Source organism: Triplophysa rosa, linkage group LG2 (assembly GCF_024868665.1).
Source record: "Triplophysa rosa linkage group LG2, Trosa_1v2, whole genome shotgun sequence".
In the NCBI taxonomy this organism is placed as follows: domain Eukaryota; kingdom Metazoa; phylum Chordata; class Actinopteri; order Cypriniformes; family Nemacheilidae; genus Triplophysa; species Triplophysa rosa.
The window spans coordinates 25,527,874-25,541,618 of record NC_079891.1 but is presented as its reverse complement, the minus strand read 5'-3'; the positions used below and the strand labels follow the sequence as shown (position 1 = coordinate 25,541,618).

Genomic DNA, 13,745 nt, shown 5'->3' with positions numbered 1-13,745 from the left:
GAAAGCGCTGCCTGATTCGGAGCTTAATGCAGTGTGATGTGTAGTTGTTCTGTTTATCAGCGCAAACTTTTGTTATAATTTTTTGATGCCACAATGATGTTTCATTGATGATGTTTCACAATTCAGCTTTAATGGGCAGTTGTGTACAGTCATAAGTCCAAGGGACAAAGATGACAGCACATATAATGGATCATAAGTAGGCAGATATCCAGTGCTCGTGTGTAACTGTAGTCGAGTTTGGACCTTGGCACTAATGCTTATGAATGATTCAGTAATGTGAAATGGAAGAGCTGTGTCAGCTTTTGTCTCTTTCAAAGCGTAGTGGACAAAAAGAAAGAAATCTGGGAAGGACTGAGAGACAAGAATCTTCCCCCAAGTCATTTGTCAACATAAATGAAGTCAGCTAGAAGAGAAGCTAGTGAATAATGTAGTGTGCAGAACCAGCGATCGGCAATTTAACCCATTCGTGCACACCTCCGCCATAAAAAATTTAAATCCAAACAGCGAGGGGGAGGGGTGCAAAGATTTATAAGGCATCATTTTACCAGCGTGCGGCCTGCTAACACACTAGCTTTCCCTCTCTCGCTCTCCGTCTTCCAGTGGAAATGTGTTTGTGGTTTTAAACTGTCATAAACACCCCCTTGAGAAATGCTCGGTAGGATTTCTGTGGCCACAGAGCTAACAAGACTTATGTCTCTCTGGATCCAGTCAGTTTTTCATTACAGTTCACTCTCATGATAAATAGCTTAACAGATGTTTATTACAAAAACAAATTGTCATATATGCTGTTATTGGTCATTTCACATAGATTTATCTGATTTCCATGCAACAAACATGGGTGATGGTATTAAGATGGTCGATCAGATCACAAGTGGACGACTTTAAACACAGGTGTAAACGGGGTCTACGTTTTGAGCTCATCCACTTTCGACCACTTCCTGTAGTGTTGATTGAAAGATCTGAAAAGCCTATACATTTACCCGCCTATGAACCCTCGTCTTCAAGAAATTAGGTGAGAAGTGGTCAAATGTGGACAAAAGAGACCAAGTGTAAATGGTTATGTCTCCTTTGTCCACTTACGATTCAACCTTAACTTACGATTCAATCTTAATACCGTGCCACACTGGCTGCCCTCTCCAATAACTACGCTTTCTCCCACAGCCCATGCATATCAGGGAGGGGTGGAGGAACCGGTCTACTTATCCCTAAAGACTGGAAATTCAAACAGCTGGCACCCTCATGTGACAACATCTCCTTCGAGTCACATGCTATTACTGTCATCCACCCTGTTAAAACTCATGTTGTAGTTATCTATCGTCCCCCAGGTCAGCTTGGACATTTCTTGGAGGAGTTGGATATGCTTCTGTCATCCTTTCCCGAGGATGGTACTCCTCTGGTGGTACTTGGAGACTTCAACATCCACCTTGAAAAACCACAGGCTACCGACTTCAGCAACCTGACTGCGTCGTTTGACCTCAAGCAAGTCCCCACTTCAGCAACCCATAAGTCTGGTAATCAACTAGATCTCATCTACACACAATACTGCTCCAGTCATCACTCCCAGGTCACCCCGCTGCACACGTCTGATCATTTCCTCATCACTCTTGATCTCGACCTAACTTCTCCAGACACTACACATGCTTCCCCACTGGTCACATTCCAGCGCAAACTACGAACACTCTCTCCCTCCCACTTATCCTCTGCCGTCTTCGCCACGCTCCCTCCCTCTGAACAGCTCTCTCTCTTGGACACTATCAGTGCCACCGACACTCTTTGCTCCACACTAACCTCCTGCTTAGACAGCTTATCCCCTCTTACATCTAGGCCATCTCGTGCATCCCTTTCTGCCCCCTGGTTATGTGGTGTTCTCCGAGAGCATCGCGCCATGCTCAGGTCTGCTGAGAGAAAGTGGTGCAAATCTAAAGAACCTACTGACCTCTGTCTCTATCAGTCTCTCCTCTCTTCTTTCTCTGCTGATGTCTCCATCTGCGAAAACTCAGTACTACCACGCTAAAATCAACAACTCGCCTGACTCTCGTACTCTCTTTAAAACCTTCTCTGCTCTTCTTTGCTCGCCTGCCACCTCACCTCCATCGGACATAACAGCTGATGATTTTGCGTCTTTCTTCATAAAGAAAACAAAAGATGACATTTCCAAGGTCATGTCTTCTAACCACCCAACTACCTGCCCGCTAGATCCCATCCCCACTCATCACCTCCAGGCCATCTCTACATCGGTTGTTCCCACTCTGATCCACATTATCAACTCGTCTCTCACCACTGGTGCATTTCCCACAGTCTTCAAAGAGGCCCGTATTACCCCACTACTGAAAAAACCCACTCTTAATCCTGCACTGTTTGATAACTACTGACCGGTATCTCTCCTCCCCTTCATTGCTAAAACTCTTGAACGTGTTGTATGTAACCAGCTCTCATCCTTTCTCACGCAGAACAACCTCCTTGACAGCAACCAGTCTGGTTTCAAGAGCGGTCATTCCACTGAGACTGCGCTGCTCTCTGTCATTGAAGCCCTGAGACTGGCAAGAGCCGGACGATAACTCATCTGTACTTATCCTACTGGATCTATCTACCGCCTTTGACACCGTTAACCACCACATCCTCCTGTCGACCCTCAAGGCTATGGGTGTCTCTGGAATGGTGCTACAATGGTTCAGGTCTTACCTCTCAGGTAGGTCATTTAGAGTATCCTGGAGAGGTGAGCTCTCTGAGTCCCAACATCTCGATACAGGGGTGCCTCAGGGCTCAGTGCTTGGACCGTTGCTCTTTTCTGTATACATGACATCCCTAGGCTCTGTCATTTGGAAACATGGCTTTTCCTATCACTGCTAGGAAATACACAACTCCATCTGTCATTTCAGCCTGACGATCCGACTGTTTCTACACGCATTTCAGCATGCCTAGGCGACATTTCGCTCTGGATGAAGGACCATCACATGCAGCTGTACCTTGCAAAAACAGAACTGCTTGTAATCCCGGCCGACACAAAGATTCATCACAACTTCTCCATTCAACTGTGCTCATCAACCATCACATCTTCCAGAACGGCCAGAAACCTGGGAGTGATGATCGATGATTAGCTAAACTTCACAGATCAGGTTGCCAGCACCACCCGGTCCTGTAGATTCATCCTCTACAATATTAGGAAAATTAGACCTTTCCTATCCCAGCATGCTACGCAAGTCCTAGTCCAGGTTCTTGTTCTGTCCAAACTGGACTACTGCAATGCGCTACTGACTGGACTTCCAACTTGCACAACCAAACCTCTACAAATGATCCAGAATGCAGCGGCAAGAGTGGTCTTCAATGAACCGAAGAGAGCGCACGTCACTCCTTTCTTCACTAAGTTACATTGGCTCCCAATAGTCGCTCGCATCAAATTCAAGACTCTGCGCCTGGCCTACAAGACCACCACTGATTTGGCACCCCCTTATCTTCACTCGCTAATGCAGACTTATTTACCCGCCTACGCTCTGCAAACGAACAACGTCTTGTGGTAAAAAATTGTACCTTCTCTGGATCGGTTCCACATTTGTGGAATGATCAGCCTGCTTCTACAAGATCAGCAGATTCTGTAGCCATCTTTAAGAATCGGCTGAAAATACATCTCTTCCATCAGCACCTGACCGATCAGTTCTGACTTCTACCTCTTTTCTACTCTTTCAAAAAAAAAAAAACCTTAGCTTTGTATACTGTGGTAGGCTATATGAGACCAGTTTTATTGCACTTGTGCTTTTTGTTTTCCTTATGTTGTTCCAATTGCTTCCATTGTTTACCTCATTTGTAAGTCACTTTGGATAAAAGCGTCTGCTAAATGACTAAATGTAAATGTAAAAGGTTCTTCACAGTGATGTCATAGAGGAACCATTTTTGGTTCCACAAAGAACCATTCAGTCAAAGGTTCTTTAAAGAACCATCTCTTTCCTACTTTTTTATAATCTGAAGAACCTTTTTTCGCCACAAAGAACCTTTTGTTAAGAAAAGGTTCTTCAGATGTTAAAGGTTCTTTATGGAACCAAAAGATTATTTTTCTGGCATCGAAGAACCTTTTGAAGCACCTTTTTTTAGAGTGTAGGTTAATTTATGACCCAACTGTTGGGTTTGTCGATTTTTGACCCAATGTTGGGTTGAAATAACCCAACATTTTTTAAAGTGTATGTACTTTACTGTATGGTTTTTAACCCATGTGTTTGCTAGCTTTTGTGTGAAAAACGAGCTAATGTTTGATGTCATTTTTTACGAGTCATTTGACCGAATCAATTGCAAATGAGATTTGAGCACTCTAGTGGAGGTGAAGGTCAGCAACATACATTTCAGTATGTTCCTGAGGCAGATAAAGACTTAGAAGCCCATGAATCATTTAAAAATGTGACACACATTTGTATGTATATATTTTTTAAGCTTTTCATCCCTTTGGAGTGTAAATTACTAATAAATTATTATTAGTAAATCATGTGAACATGACCTTTTCAAAAATACCAGTAAATCAATACTAGTAATTTTCCAGTAAATTACCAGTATGATGGTATATGTGAACAAACAATAGGATTACTAGTATTAGTATGTACGAGATCAAAACGCTCTGTTATAATTGGCCCAAAGTTTGTGTTGTGACAATCATAACATTCTAATGCAGAAAATGTTTATTCAGCCCTACAGAAGACAAAGAAACAGTTCAGTAGTTCATCTAAAAGGATGTTGTTGGGTCAGCAGCAATGTGAATGTAACATGAATGTAATCGTTTGCCACAAAAATGAAAGCAAAAAATACGGACCACATATAGTATGTTTGGATACTGTACATTGTCATAACCTTCCATGTTTTCAATCACCGGTGGAAGCGCAGCTGTTAGAGGTCACCACGGGTTAATGACATCACAGTGTTTACTGGTAGTTTGGTAGTAATGTGTGGATGTTGTCTAACTGGTAAATAGACAGAACTCTATAAGTTCGAGAATGGAGCACATTCATGTATTTATTACCAGAAAAGTAATTCATCTCACTTTATGGTAATTTACAATGGTTGTGATGTGAAAGGCTAAAAACACAGGGTTGGTACAACATACATTAGGGGCAAGCAGATAATGACAAAATAGGTGAACTGTAGCTTTTTCACGGTTCCGTCTGCCCCTGTCTGCCTCTCGTGTCCTTTATTGCCTATTTTCCCCATGGACTCAGTTTCCCTTCTTCCTCCACACTCCCTCACCGGTCCCTCGTCTGTAATCACAGCACCTGCCAGCTATTCCCTCATCACCCGGACTTTGTATATACAGTATACTCACTGTGTATACTGTGTAAATGTAACCATTGTATGTAATATCACACTGTTAATTTGTGTCATTATCATTAAAGCGTTTTCATTTTGGAATTACCTTCATCTGTGGTTGTGGCTATCACGTTCTATTACAAACTTTTATTAGGGTCTTTTTTCTTTTAAAAGGTGGCAGTGTTTATGTGTTGTGTAAATCTCAGCTGTGAATTAAGCTGTGACATGGAATGATGCTGTTTCTACGCAGGGGGTCTTCTGGCACTTCAGAAAATTGCAGCTCTAATACAAAAATACTGAAATGACCTTTTACAAAGAGAGAAAAAATCCTCTTTCACACCTAAACTGTTACAAGTTTCTCCAGAGAGCCATTTAAGCCCTACTGCATATAGTTGGTCTAGACTGTGTTATCATAAAATTCTCTTTAATGAGATTATACACACTAAGGTTGGACTGCTGAGGAAAAGGACTCATTTGGCAAGAGATACAGTATTTTCCTCGAAAACTTTGTGATGTTTTTATGCCGCATTTGCCGACTTTGATGTTGAATCATTAAGACGGTTTGCAAAAACAGATCATTTTAAGGCTACATATTATCAAAATACCCCATTTCAATTTAAATTGGATTCCAAAATGGGCCCTTTTACTGTATGTTCTTTTGCTGTCTACTGACATTGAGCGCTTTGAGAAAAATAGAGAAACAAATACTTTTGCTATAGATCTCAAATGACTTTGCTTACTAGATGTGCAGAGACTAAATCTGTGCCAAGATATAAAATCCAAAGTTAGAGATGTAAGCAAATATTTGTCTTCAGATTCATTCTTTGCAATCTATAATGATATTGCACTGTAGCTCTGTACTCTTATATGTCAACCGTTCGACAAAAATATGTTTTATAAATAAAATGTTAGTTAACCAATTAATTGTTTGCAACAAAAGGCTTATTATTATATGGAAATGACTTCGTATATGCCTCCAGACCATATTCGTTGGAAAGCTCGCTGTATTTTTATACAAAGTCTCTGTCCTTGTATTTAGTTTCTGTCTTGTTCCAGACGCCACGAGAGTGAATGATGATCTTCATGATCTAACAAGCCAATTACAGGCCTGTCTGAGCCGGGTGGTGTTTCCTATCTATGTGTTTAGCTGTGATAAGGCTGATCTGGGAGGAATGCTAATGTGGCTGTGTGTTCAGGAGAGAAGACGATGAGACGGCCAACCCTGTGTTTTTTGTTTGAAGTTGCCTATCCCTCTGTAATAAACTCTTTGTTGGCCGAGCTCATAATATGAGTGTTAACACAGCCCTCCTCAATCTGAATGTGTTTGCCAGGATCCTTTCCTTGTGTTTGTTTTAAATTCAGGATCATTTCTTCAATTTACAATTCGGATCGTATTAAGGGATATCAAATCTCTGGAATTGAAAATAAATTGGAATTTTGACTTTGGAAATTGAGTTGAATGAGAAAACCAGGGAAATACGAGTCTGTGCAAATGGAATTAATTTGCGGAATGAGACCTCAAGGATTAATATCTCCGAGATGACTTGGATGGCAGGGATCGCTTCAGTTCGACTGATGGACAGATAAAGCCTGACCTACCAATTTTTTTCCCCTTTCTTATCAGAAAAAAAGGTCAAAGGGGCTTTTGTGAGCAGTAGATGATCCCGCTAAATTGCTTGCTGTTGCGAGGAATATACATGCCTTAGGCATACAAAACATGGGTTTATGAGGCAGGATTTCATATATTAATATGAAGATTACACTACCTGAACCTACTCTAGCCTTTCATTGACCCTGGTACATTAAATTCCAAAGAAGATACTGTAGTCAGATTACAGGCTTTAAGAAGCTTGTGGATTTTTAGGCTTTAAGAAAGAAACTGGTAGTATTTATATAGTGAAGACGTTTGAAGGTTAAAACAAGATTTTACATTACATTTTTCAATATAGATAACTGAAGACAGGAGGTAAGGGCTAGTAGAAATGAACTGTATAGCTGTACTTCATATATTGTTGACATTTATTAACCGAATACAGTATATTAAATTTAAGATATCGTCTCTAACCTCAAATGCCCAAATTAACTGTTTTTAAGGAAATGGTAAAACACTGTGCTTGATAAGCACTTTTTATTGATTAGCTATTTGAAAAATCCAGTGACAAACAGAGGGCGACTAATAATAATGATTTATGACAAAAAAATAAAAATGGTGAAATATGGAGAAACAAGGTTTTCAGAAGGCCAATGCTTGATAACACCAATAAGCAAGTAAAGGTTGCTCTTAATATTCATATTAGAAATAAAATACAATTTGTATGATGCAAATCCCCATCTGTGGATTATTGCTGGATTTCCATACAGATCAAAAAGAATAGAAACAGGGTTTGTTTATCATTACCAACATGGTTGGTAACAGGTTATTTGAGTGGTCGGTTTGATTTAGATTGTGATGGTGGCTAAAGCTTATGACCACACATTTTGTGATATATGTCAGTTTTGTTGACTCATTTGTAAACATTTACACGATGTAAGTAAGGGAATGCACTGGTTTTGTTCCTGTAATGAGTAAAATGCAAATTGCTTTGGATAAATGCAAATGGTTAATAGCAGGTCTTGTGATCCGTAACTGGATTACCGCAAGTTTCGTTATCAGAAGATTGTCCTAAAATATTAAAAACTTTCCCGCTGATTCGCTGCCAAAATCTGCAAGTAGACAAGTGTGAATAAGACTAATGAAAGCTGCTGTCTTATTAAAACATGACAAGATTAATAAGGATTCTTATTGCCTGTGCTAAGATGTTGAGATGGGTTCAGGGTCAGAGTCATGCTTCCACTGCCATGGGATATCTGCATTTGAGTATTTGAGCGTAATAGCACTCACTGTTACATTACAGTGGTTTGCTAACCCTGAGCACTTGGCAGTTCTTCAATTACTTTAAAAATTGGATTATTTTCAACAAAAGCAGGCACTTCATTTTGCCCACACTCCCCAGCTCATTTTCTGCTATTGTCAAGTTTAGAGTTAGCCCTCCTTGCCAAGTTCTTGCAGGGGTCCCCGAGCAAGATGCTGCTGCCATAAATAAACCACAGTAATTCAGCTACTTCAGGGGCATTGGGAGTATTTAAATGAAAAAGTCACCCGATATGGATCCTATTCAATTTTTTAAACGGTTCTATAGTGACAATTGAAAAATCATTCAGACTTCATGTCGCAAAGTAACCTGGGACCATTAATTACTGAATGGGGAGTTCTCTAGAAAAGTGCATTTGATTGCTGCACAGATGAAGAAGAAAGTACTTAGAAAACTTTAAACGTATTAAACAACCCAATTAAACCTACCCAATTTTTATTTGATGTGTTTTGAATATGGGCTTTTGATGGCAGCGTTACATTATGTTTCAGCTCCCCGAGGGCCGTCTATCATAACTGTTTAGACTTAGTAAACACCCTGTTAAAATCTCATGTACTTTCATCAGCCTCACAAAAAAGATGATCCAAACCTTTTTTTAAATGTCATTTCTGATCTCCTGTGGTGTTTCCTGGCGATAGAGGATTCCTTGTTCTTGTGATAAAAGCAAGGTCTGATCTTTACCTGTCAACAGGTTCTTAAATGGGCAGGATGGAAGCGCTAATGAAATGCCTGGATTCTTATGAGGCTGTGGAAACCCCTCCGTTAGCCCTGCCACTGTTAGCTGCGCAATAATTGAAACAAATGTGCCAATTAGGCCGTTCATTTCTCACATCTTCTGCCACACATACACTTGCTTCGTTTGTATTTGTCCCCAGAATTGTTTTTTTCTCCCATAGCCCCTTTTCTTTATTTTATATATATGTCTTTTTTGCACTTTTTCAAAGGTTTGGTGAAGAAGTGATGTTCAGGAATGCAGAGCAGGACACATGTCTCAGCGAGGCCGGCTGCCTCCACTGTGTGCTAATTGCCTATTTCAACTCTTGAGTTTCTCAGAAACCTTGAGTAAATACAAGAGTGCTCTTCAACGGCAAAACATCTGAAGTTTTGAATGAAAAATTTGCCTTGGTAGCTATAATCACTGGCAGTATGGATAAAAATAGCACATGACCGTATGCAGTGTGTGGGTACCTGAATTAAGTGGAAAGGTTGGGGAAAGAGAGACAGGTGAAAAATAGGACTTGAGAACACACGAGTGAAACGGAATTCTGGAAAGAGAAAAGTGTTGGGAGGGCAGGGCTCTACAGTGCGACCAATTTGGTCGCACATGCGACCTTATTTCTCAATGGTGCGACTAAGAAAAATCTGAGGTCGCACCAGTGCGACCAGCCGTTCGAGGGAGAAAAAAAGTCTCCGCGACTGAAAGTCTCCCTGTGATTCAACAACAGACACACATTAGGCCCATATCGTGGTCTAAACCAATCAGAGATAGTGAAGGGCGGACCCCCCTCTGATTGGCCGTGGTCCAGATTTTCCTGTAAGTGTGTGTACCAGAGGTCGCGTTAAACGAAAATTCTCTGTCATTGACAGATTTTTTTACCAGTGACGGAAAAATCTGAAGGCCGTCCGTCCGTCATTTTGACGGATTACAATGAGGGCTATTTGTAACTCGTTACCCTTCATTAGAGCGTGATATGCTCGCGAAGGGACGTGCGTGTTTTCACCCGTCATTGTTACAGACTAGACATATGTGATGCGATCTGGGAAAGCCCGTCGGATGTCGCACTGGGACGTGAGAAAGACCGTTCACCTATCAAAGTAAACCACATAACATGAAGAATGAAGGAGTAGCAATGCACATTTCCCGCCAGTCCTGTGTAAACTACTGCATGCAAAGTTTTTTATACAATGTTTTCGTGAGATGACAGAGCTCCCCGTCTGCAGCACCGGGAGTTATCCGATCGCAAAACATACAAGGGATGATAAAAAGTCCAGACACTATGCACATGATAAACAAGGTAAAACTTGCTTCACTGCTTATTAGTTGTTGTCCGCAATGTTTGCGAGTTTCGTTGTGTAGTGATAATGGCAGAGCTCTCGTAAGTGTGCCCTCACCATTTTCCTTACTTTCGTTTTATTCAAACGGTTTTGTACAGTATTTTTATAGACTTCAACACTGGGAAATATTTTTTTATTAAATTGTTATTAGAGTAAGTCTTTTACTACTCTAAAGTGACTTTTACTTGTGATACTGGACTGTTGTGCTTTTATTTTCATCACTTAACTTTAAACCCGTTTTCCTCCAAATTCCGTTCCTGAAAATCATAGCGCTTCAGCCGACCTCAGCCATAACTTTTGTTACATACACAAGGTATGAGCAAAATAAAAACTGATTTGGAAAGGGCTTCAATATGGTATCAAAAACTGTAATATATAAATTTGCACCATGTGTTGGGTTTTCCCAGATCACATATGTACATAAACATTAAAACATTAAATATATAAATGAATATAAACAACAACGGCTTTATTGGGCATTCAGTTGTATTAAAATACAACAAGTTCCGAGATGTAAGTACAGCGTGATGACGTCACGAACATACTAATTACCACCTAACGCCACCTTGCACCATAGTGACGGGTAATAATAGATTATGACGGATTTTTTACGAGCCTGTCAGTCAAAATGACGGACAATAAAAAAGTCTAGCGCAACCTCTGGTGTGTACGTGTGAAAATGCGTGTGCTGCAGTCAGACAGAGAGAGGTGAGGAGCCTATAGGCCCGTCAGTTAAACAGAGTGGATGATGAGAGAAGATGAAAAGAACAATTGACAACTTTTTCGTGAATAATGTTAAGTTAAGGCCTGATCCGTCCGAAAATCATAAGCAATGCTCTGACACGGAGCCATCAACCTCCCAGGTTATGTCAGGCCCTGGTCCATTTATCTTGAAATGTTTTAAGTTTAAATTTCAGTTCAGTGAAGCACTTTAAGCACCAACACTTTTTCAGTAAGTTACCTTTCTTGTAGAATTGTGCTTCAAATAAAGAACTTTATGTTGACCAGATTGTTAGTTAATCATTTACAAGTCAATTTTGCCTATATGGACAGTGATTTAAAAAAAAAGTGAACTGGTAAAACGATGCGGTGTTTAATGCGATGCGGTCGAAAATTTAGGTGCACCTAACTTTTGTGCTGGTGCACCTAAGAAAAAAAGTTAGGCGCACCAATGCTAAAAGTTAGTGTAGAGCCCTAGAGGGCTTAATTTAATTCTTCGGAAAGCCTTGCCAATGTCATCATTCAGAGAAGAGATGTCCTTTGGGGGTTAAAAGGACAGTTCACCCAAAAATAAAAAATCCTGTCTTCATTTACTCACCCTCAAGTTGTTCCAAATCTGTATACATTTCATTGTTCTGATGAACACAGAGAAAGATATTTTGCAGAATGCTTGTAACCAAACAGTTCTTGGCCACCATTGACTGCCATAGTAAGACAAATGACAATGGTAGACAACAGTGCCTTGGAACTGTTTGCTTTCCTACATTCTTCAAAATATCTTCTTATGTGTTCAACAAAACAAAGAAATTGATAAAGCAATTTTTCCATGATAGTCAATAGTTGTTGCAGGCATTCGTTTGTATTAGTTTATATTATAGTGACTTTCAAAAGACTTTTTAAAAAAATAATACGATTTTATAGGCTATATAATGTTTTTCAGTGTCCAGCTAAATTATGTTCTTTTAACAAGGTTTTCCTTTCTTACACCCACATATATTTTCATTTTATTTAATTTAAAGATTGCGTATCACAGGGACGACACAGGGATCCAGAATTAGAAAAAAAACTTTCCGAAACAATTTGGAGTGCTAGGGGGGTGTATCAAGTACAGAAATACTACATCATATGTCCAACTCGTTTTTTTTACAAGTTGACCATGTTAAGCATGAGAAGACAGCATGTTTAGCAGTGTAAAGAAGTCAGAATGCATGACATAGCATGATAGCTCCGCTTTGAGCTGAATGTTGGTAAGTGCACCACCAACCATTACACACCATATTGAATGTCTTTGTACAGCTTAATACAGCAACATCACAAGGACATCAATGTATTATTCTCATGGTGCATCTAGACTGGTCTTTATTATGAATTACAAAAACAAGTGTAATGTAATTCTCAGAAATGATGAAAATGGACCAGAGCTTGAAGTGCTGTGATGAGTGCTGGTAGGAGATTACACCACTGCAGCTACTGCAGATCACAGAATAACCCACATTATCTCTAAAACGCTGATCACATGCTTAACTGTGCATTTTTTTACCGAGTGTGTCATGGTGTGAGTCATAATTATAAAAAAACCTAGACCAGATACATTTTTTCCTTCCAAACACAGTTGTTCCAAACCTAATGCTGTCTGGTACAGGGATGGACTACTGACCGGGCCAATGGGGCCAGTGCCCAGTGGCCCTTGACTAGCATGAGCCCGAGGGGGCCCTGCAGCTTCAAGGTTGTGCCATCCAGTTTGGTACAGAAAACCCCAAAACAATGAAAACAAATGATTATTTATATTTAATATATGGGTCCCATAGCCTATACAAGGCTTCTTAGACAAGGCTCTTCATCTGTGAGGGCTCCCTGGCACTCCTGTTACTACTGGGCCCTATGAATACACTGTAAAAATGACATGATCAACAAGGCATGGCAACATATGTTACTTTAACTTATTAAATTAAGGTAGCCACTTTATTTTTCAAATACAAGAATCAACTTGATGTTTTAAGCCACTTAATGTAAATTGAAATTACTTCTTAATTTGAGTCAATTTAAAAATGTAAGGCAGCAACTAACTTTTACAAATATACTTGCGCGCACACAGAGAATTTGTTGAGGTGACAGATCATGATTTCAGTGCACAGATATAGACACATTTGTAAATACAAATTTGCACGTGTACATACAATTATTAACTGTCCATCTTCCATATAGGTTGAAGGTAAAATCATGCATGAAACAAAGGAAGAAAGAAAAAATGTAAAGCCCTCCATCACTTTTAAAAATTGATTATTTTTAATAAACAATGGCATGGAGAGAGCAATAGTCTTTTTTAGCATGAACATTTTAACTGTCAAATCTTACACACTTACACAGTTTGCTGAAAGTAAGAGAAAACAATTTATAATAAAAAATAATAGAAAATGATATTCCTATAACTCGTTTCTGTATACCCTGTACATATTGTTTTTAACGTATAGTGCAGGCATTTGACGCAGAGCAAGAATGGTTTGAATATTTATGATCATCTTAACTTTCTTTTTCTATAACTGAATGCGCAGCTAAGGGAAAGAACAGGAAAAATAGTGGAAGGGGGGTCCTTGGAGGTAACTGGCCCCGGGGCCCTTTGAAGTCATAATCTGTCAGTAGTATATATGGGGGTCATAGTGTCAAAATGATTGACAGGTACGATTGATGGGGTCATTGACCTTTGCAGAGGAGGGGGAGGGGTGAATTACTTCCGGACCACCCACGTTGCGAGGGACCGCCCACTTGCTTTGACCT

At 39.9% G+C, this 13,745-nt stretch overlaps 1 protein-coding gene across 1 annotated transcript in view; it reads left to right on the top strand.

Moving 5' to 3' along the window:
* unc5db (unc-5 netrin receptor Db) overlaps positions 1-13,745 on the top strand; it is a 187,195-nt gene that overhangs the window by 131,716 nt on the left and 41,734 nt on the right. The window lies entirely within an intron of this gene.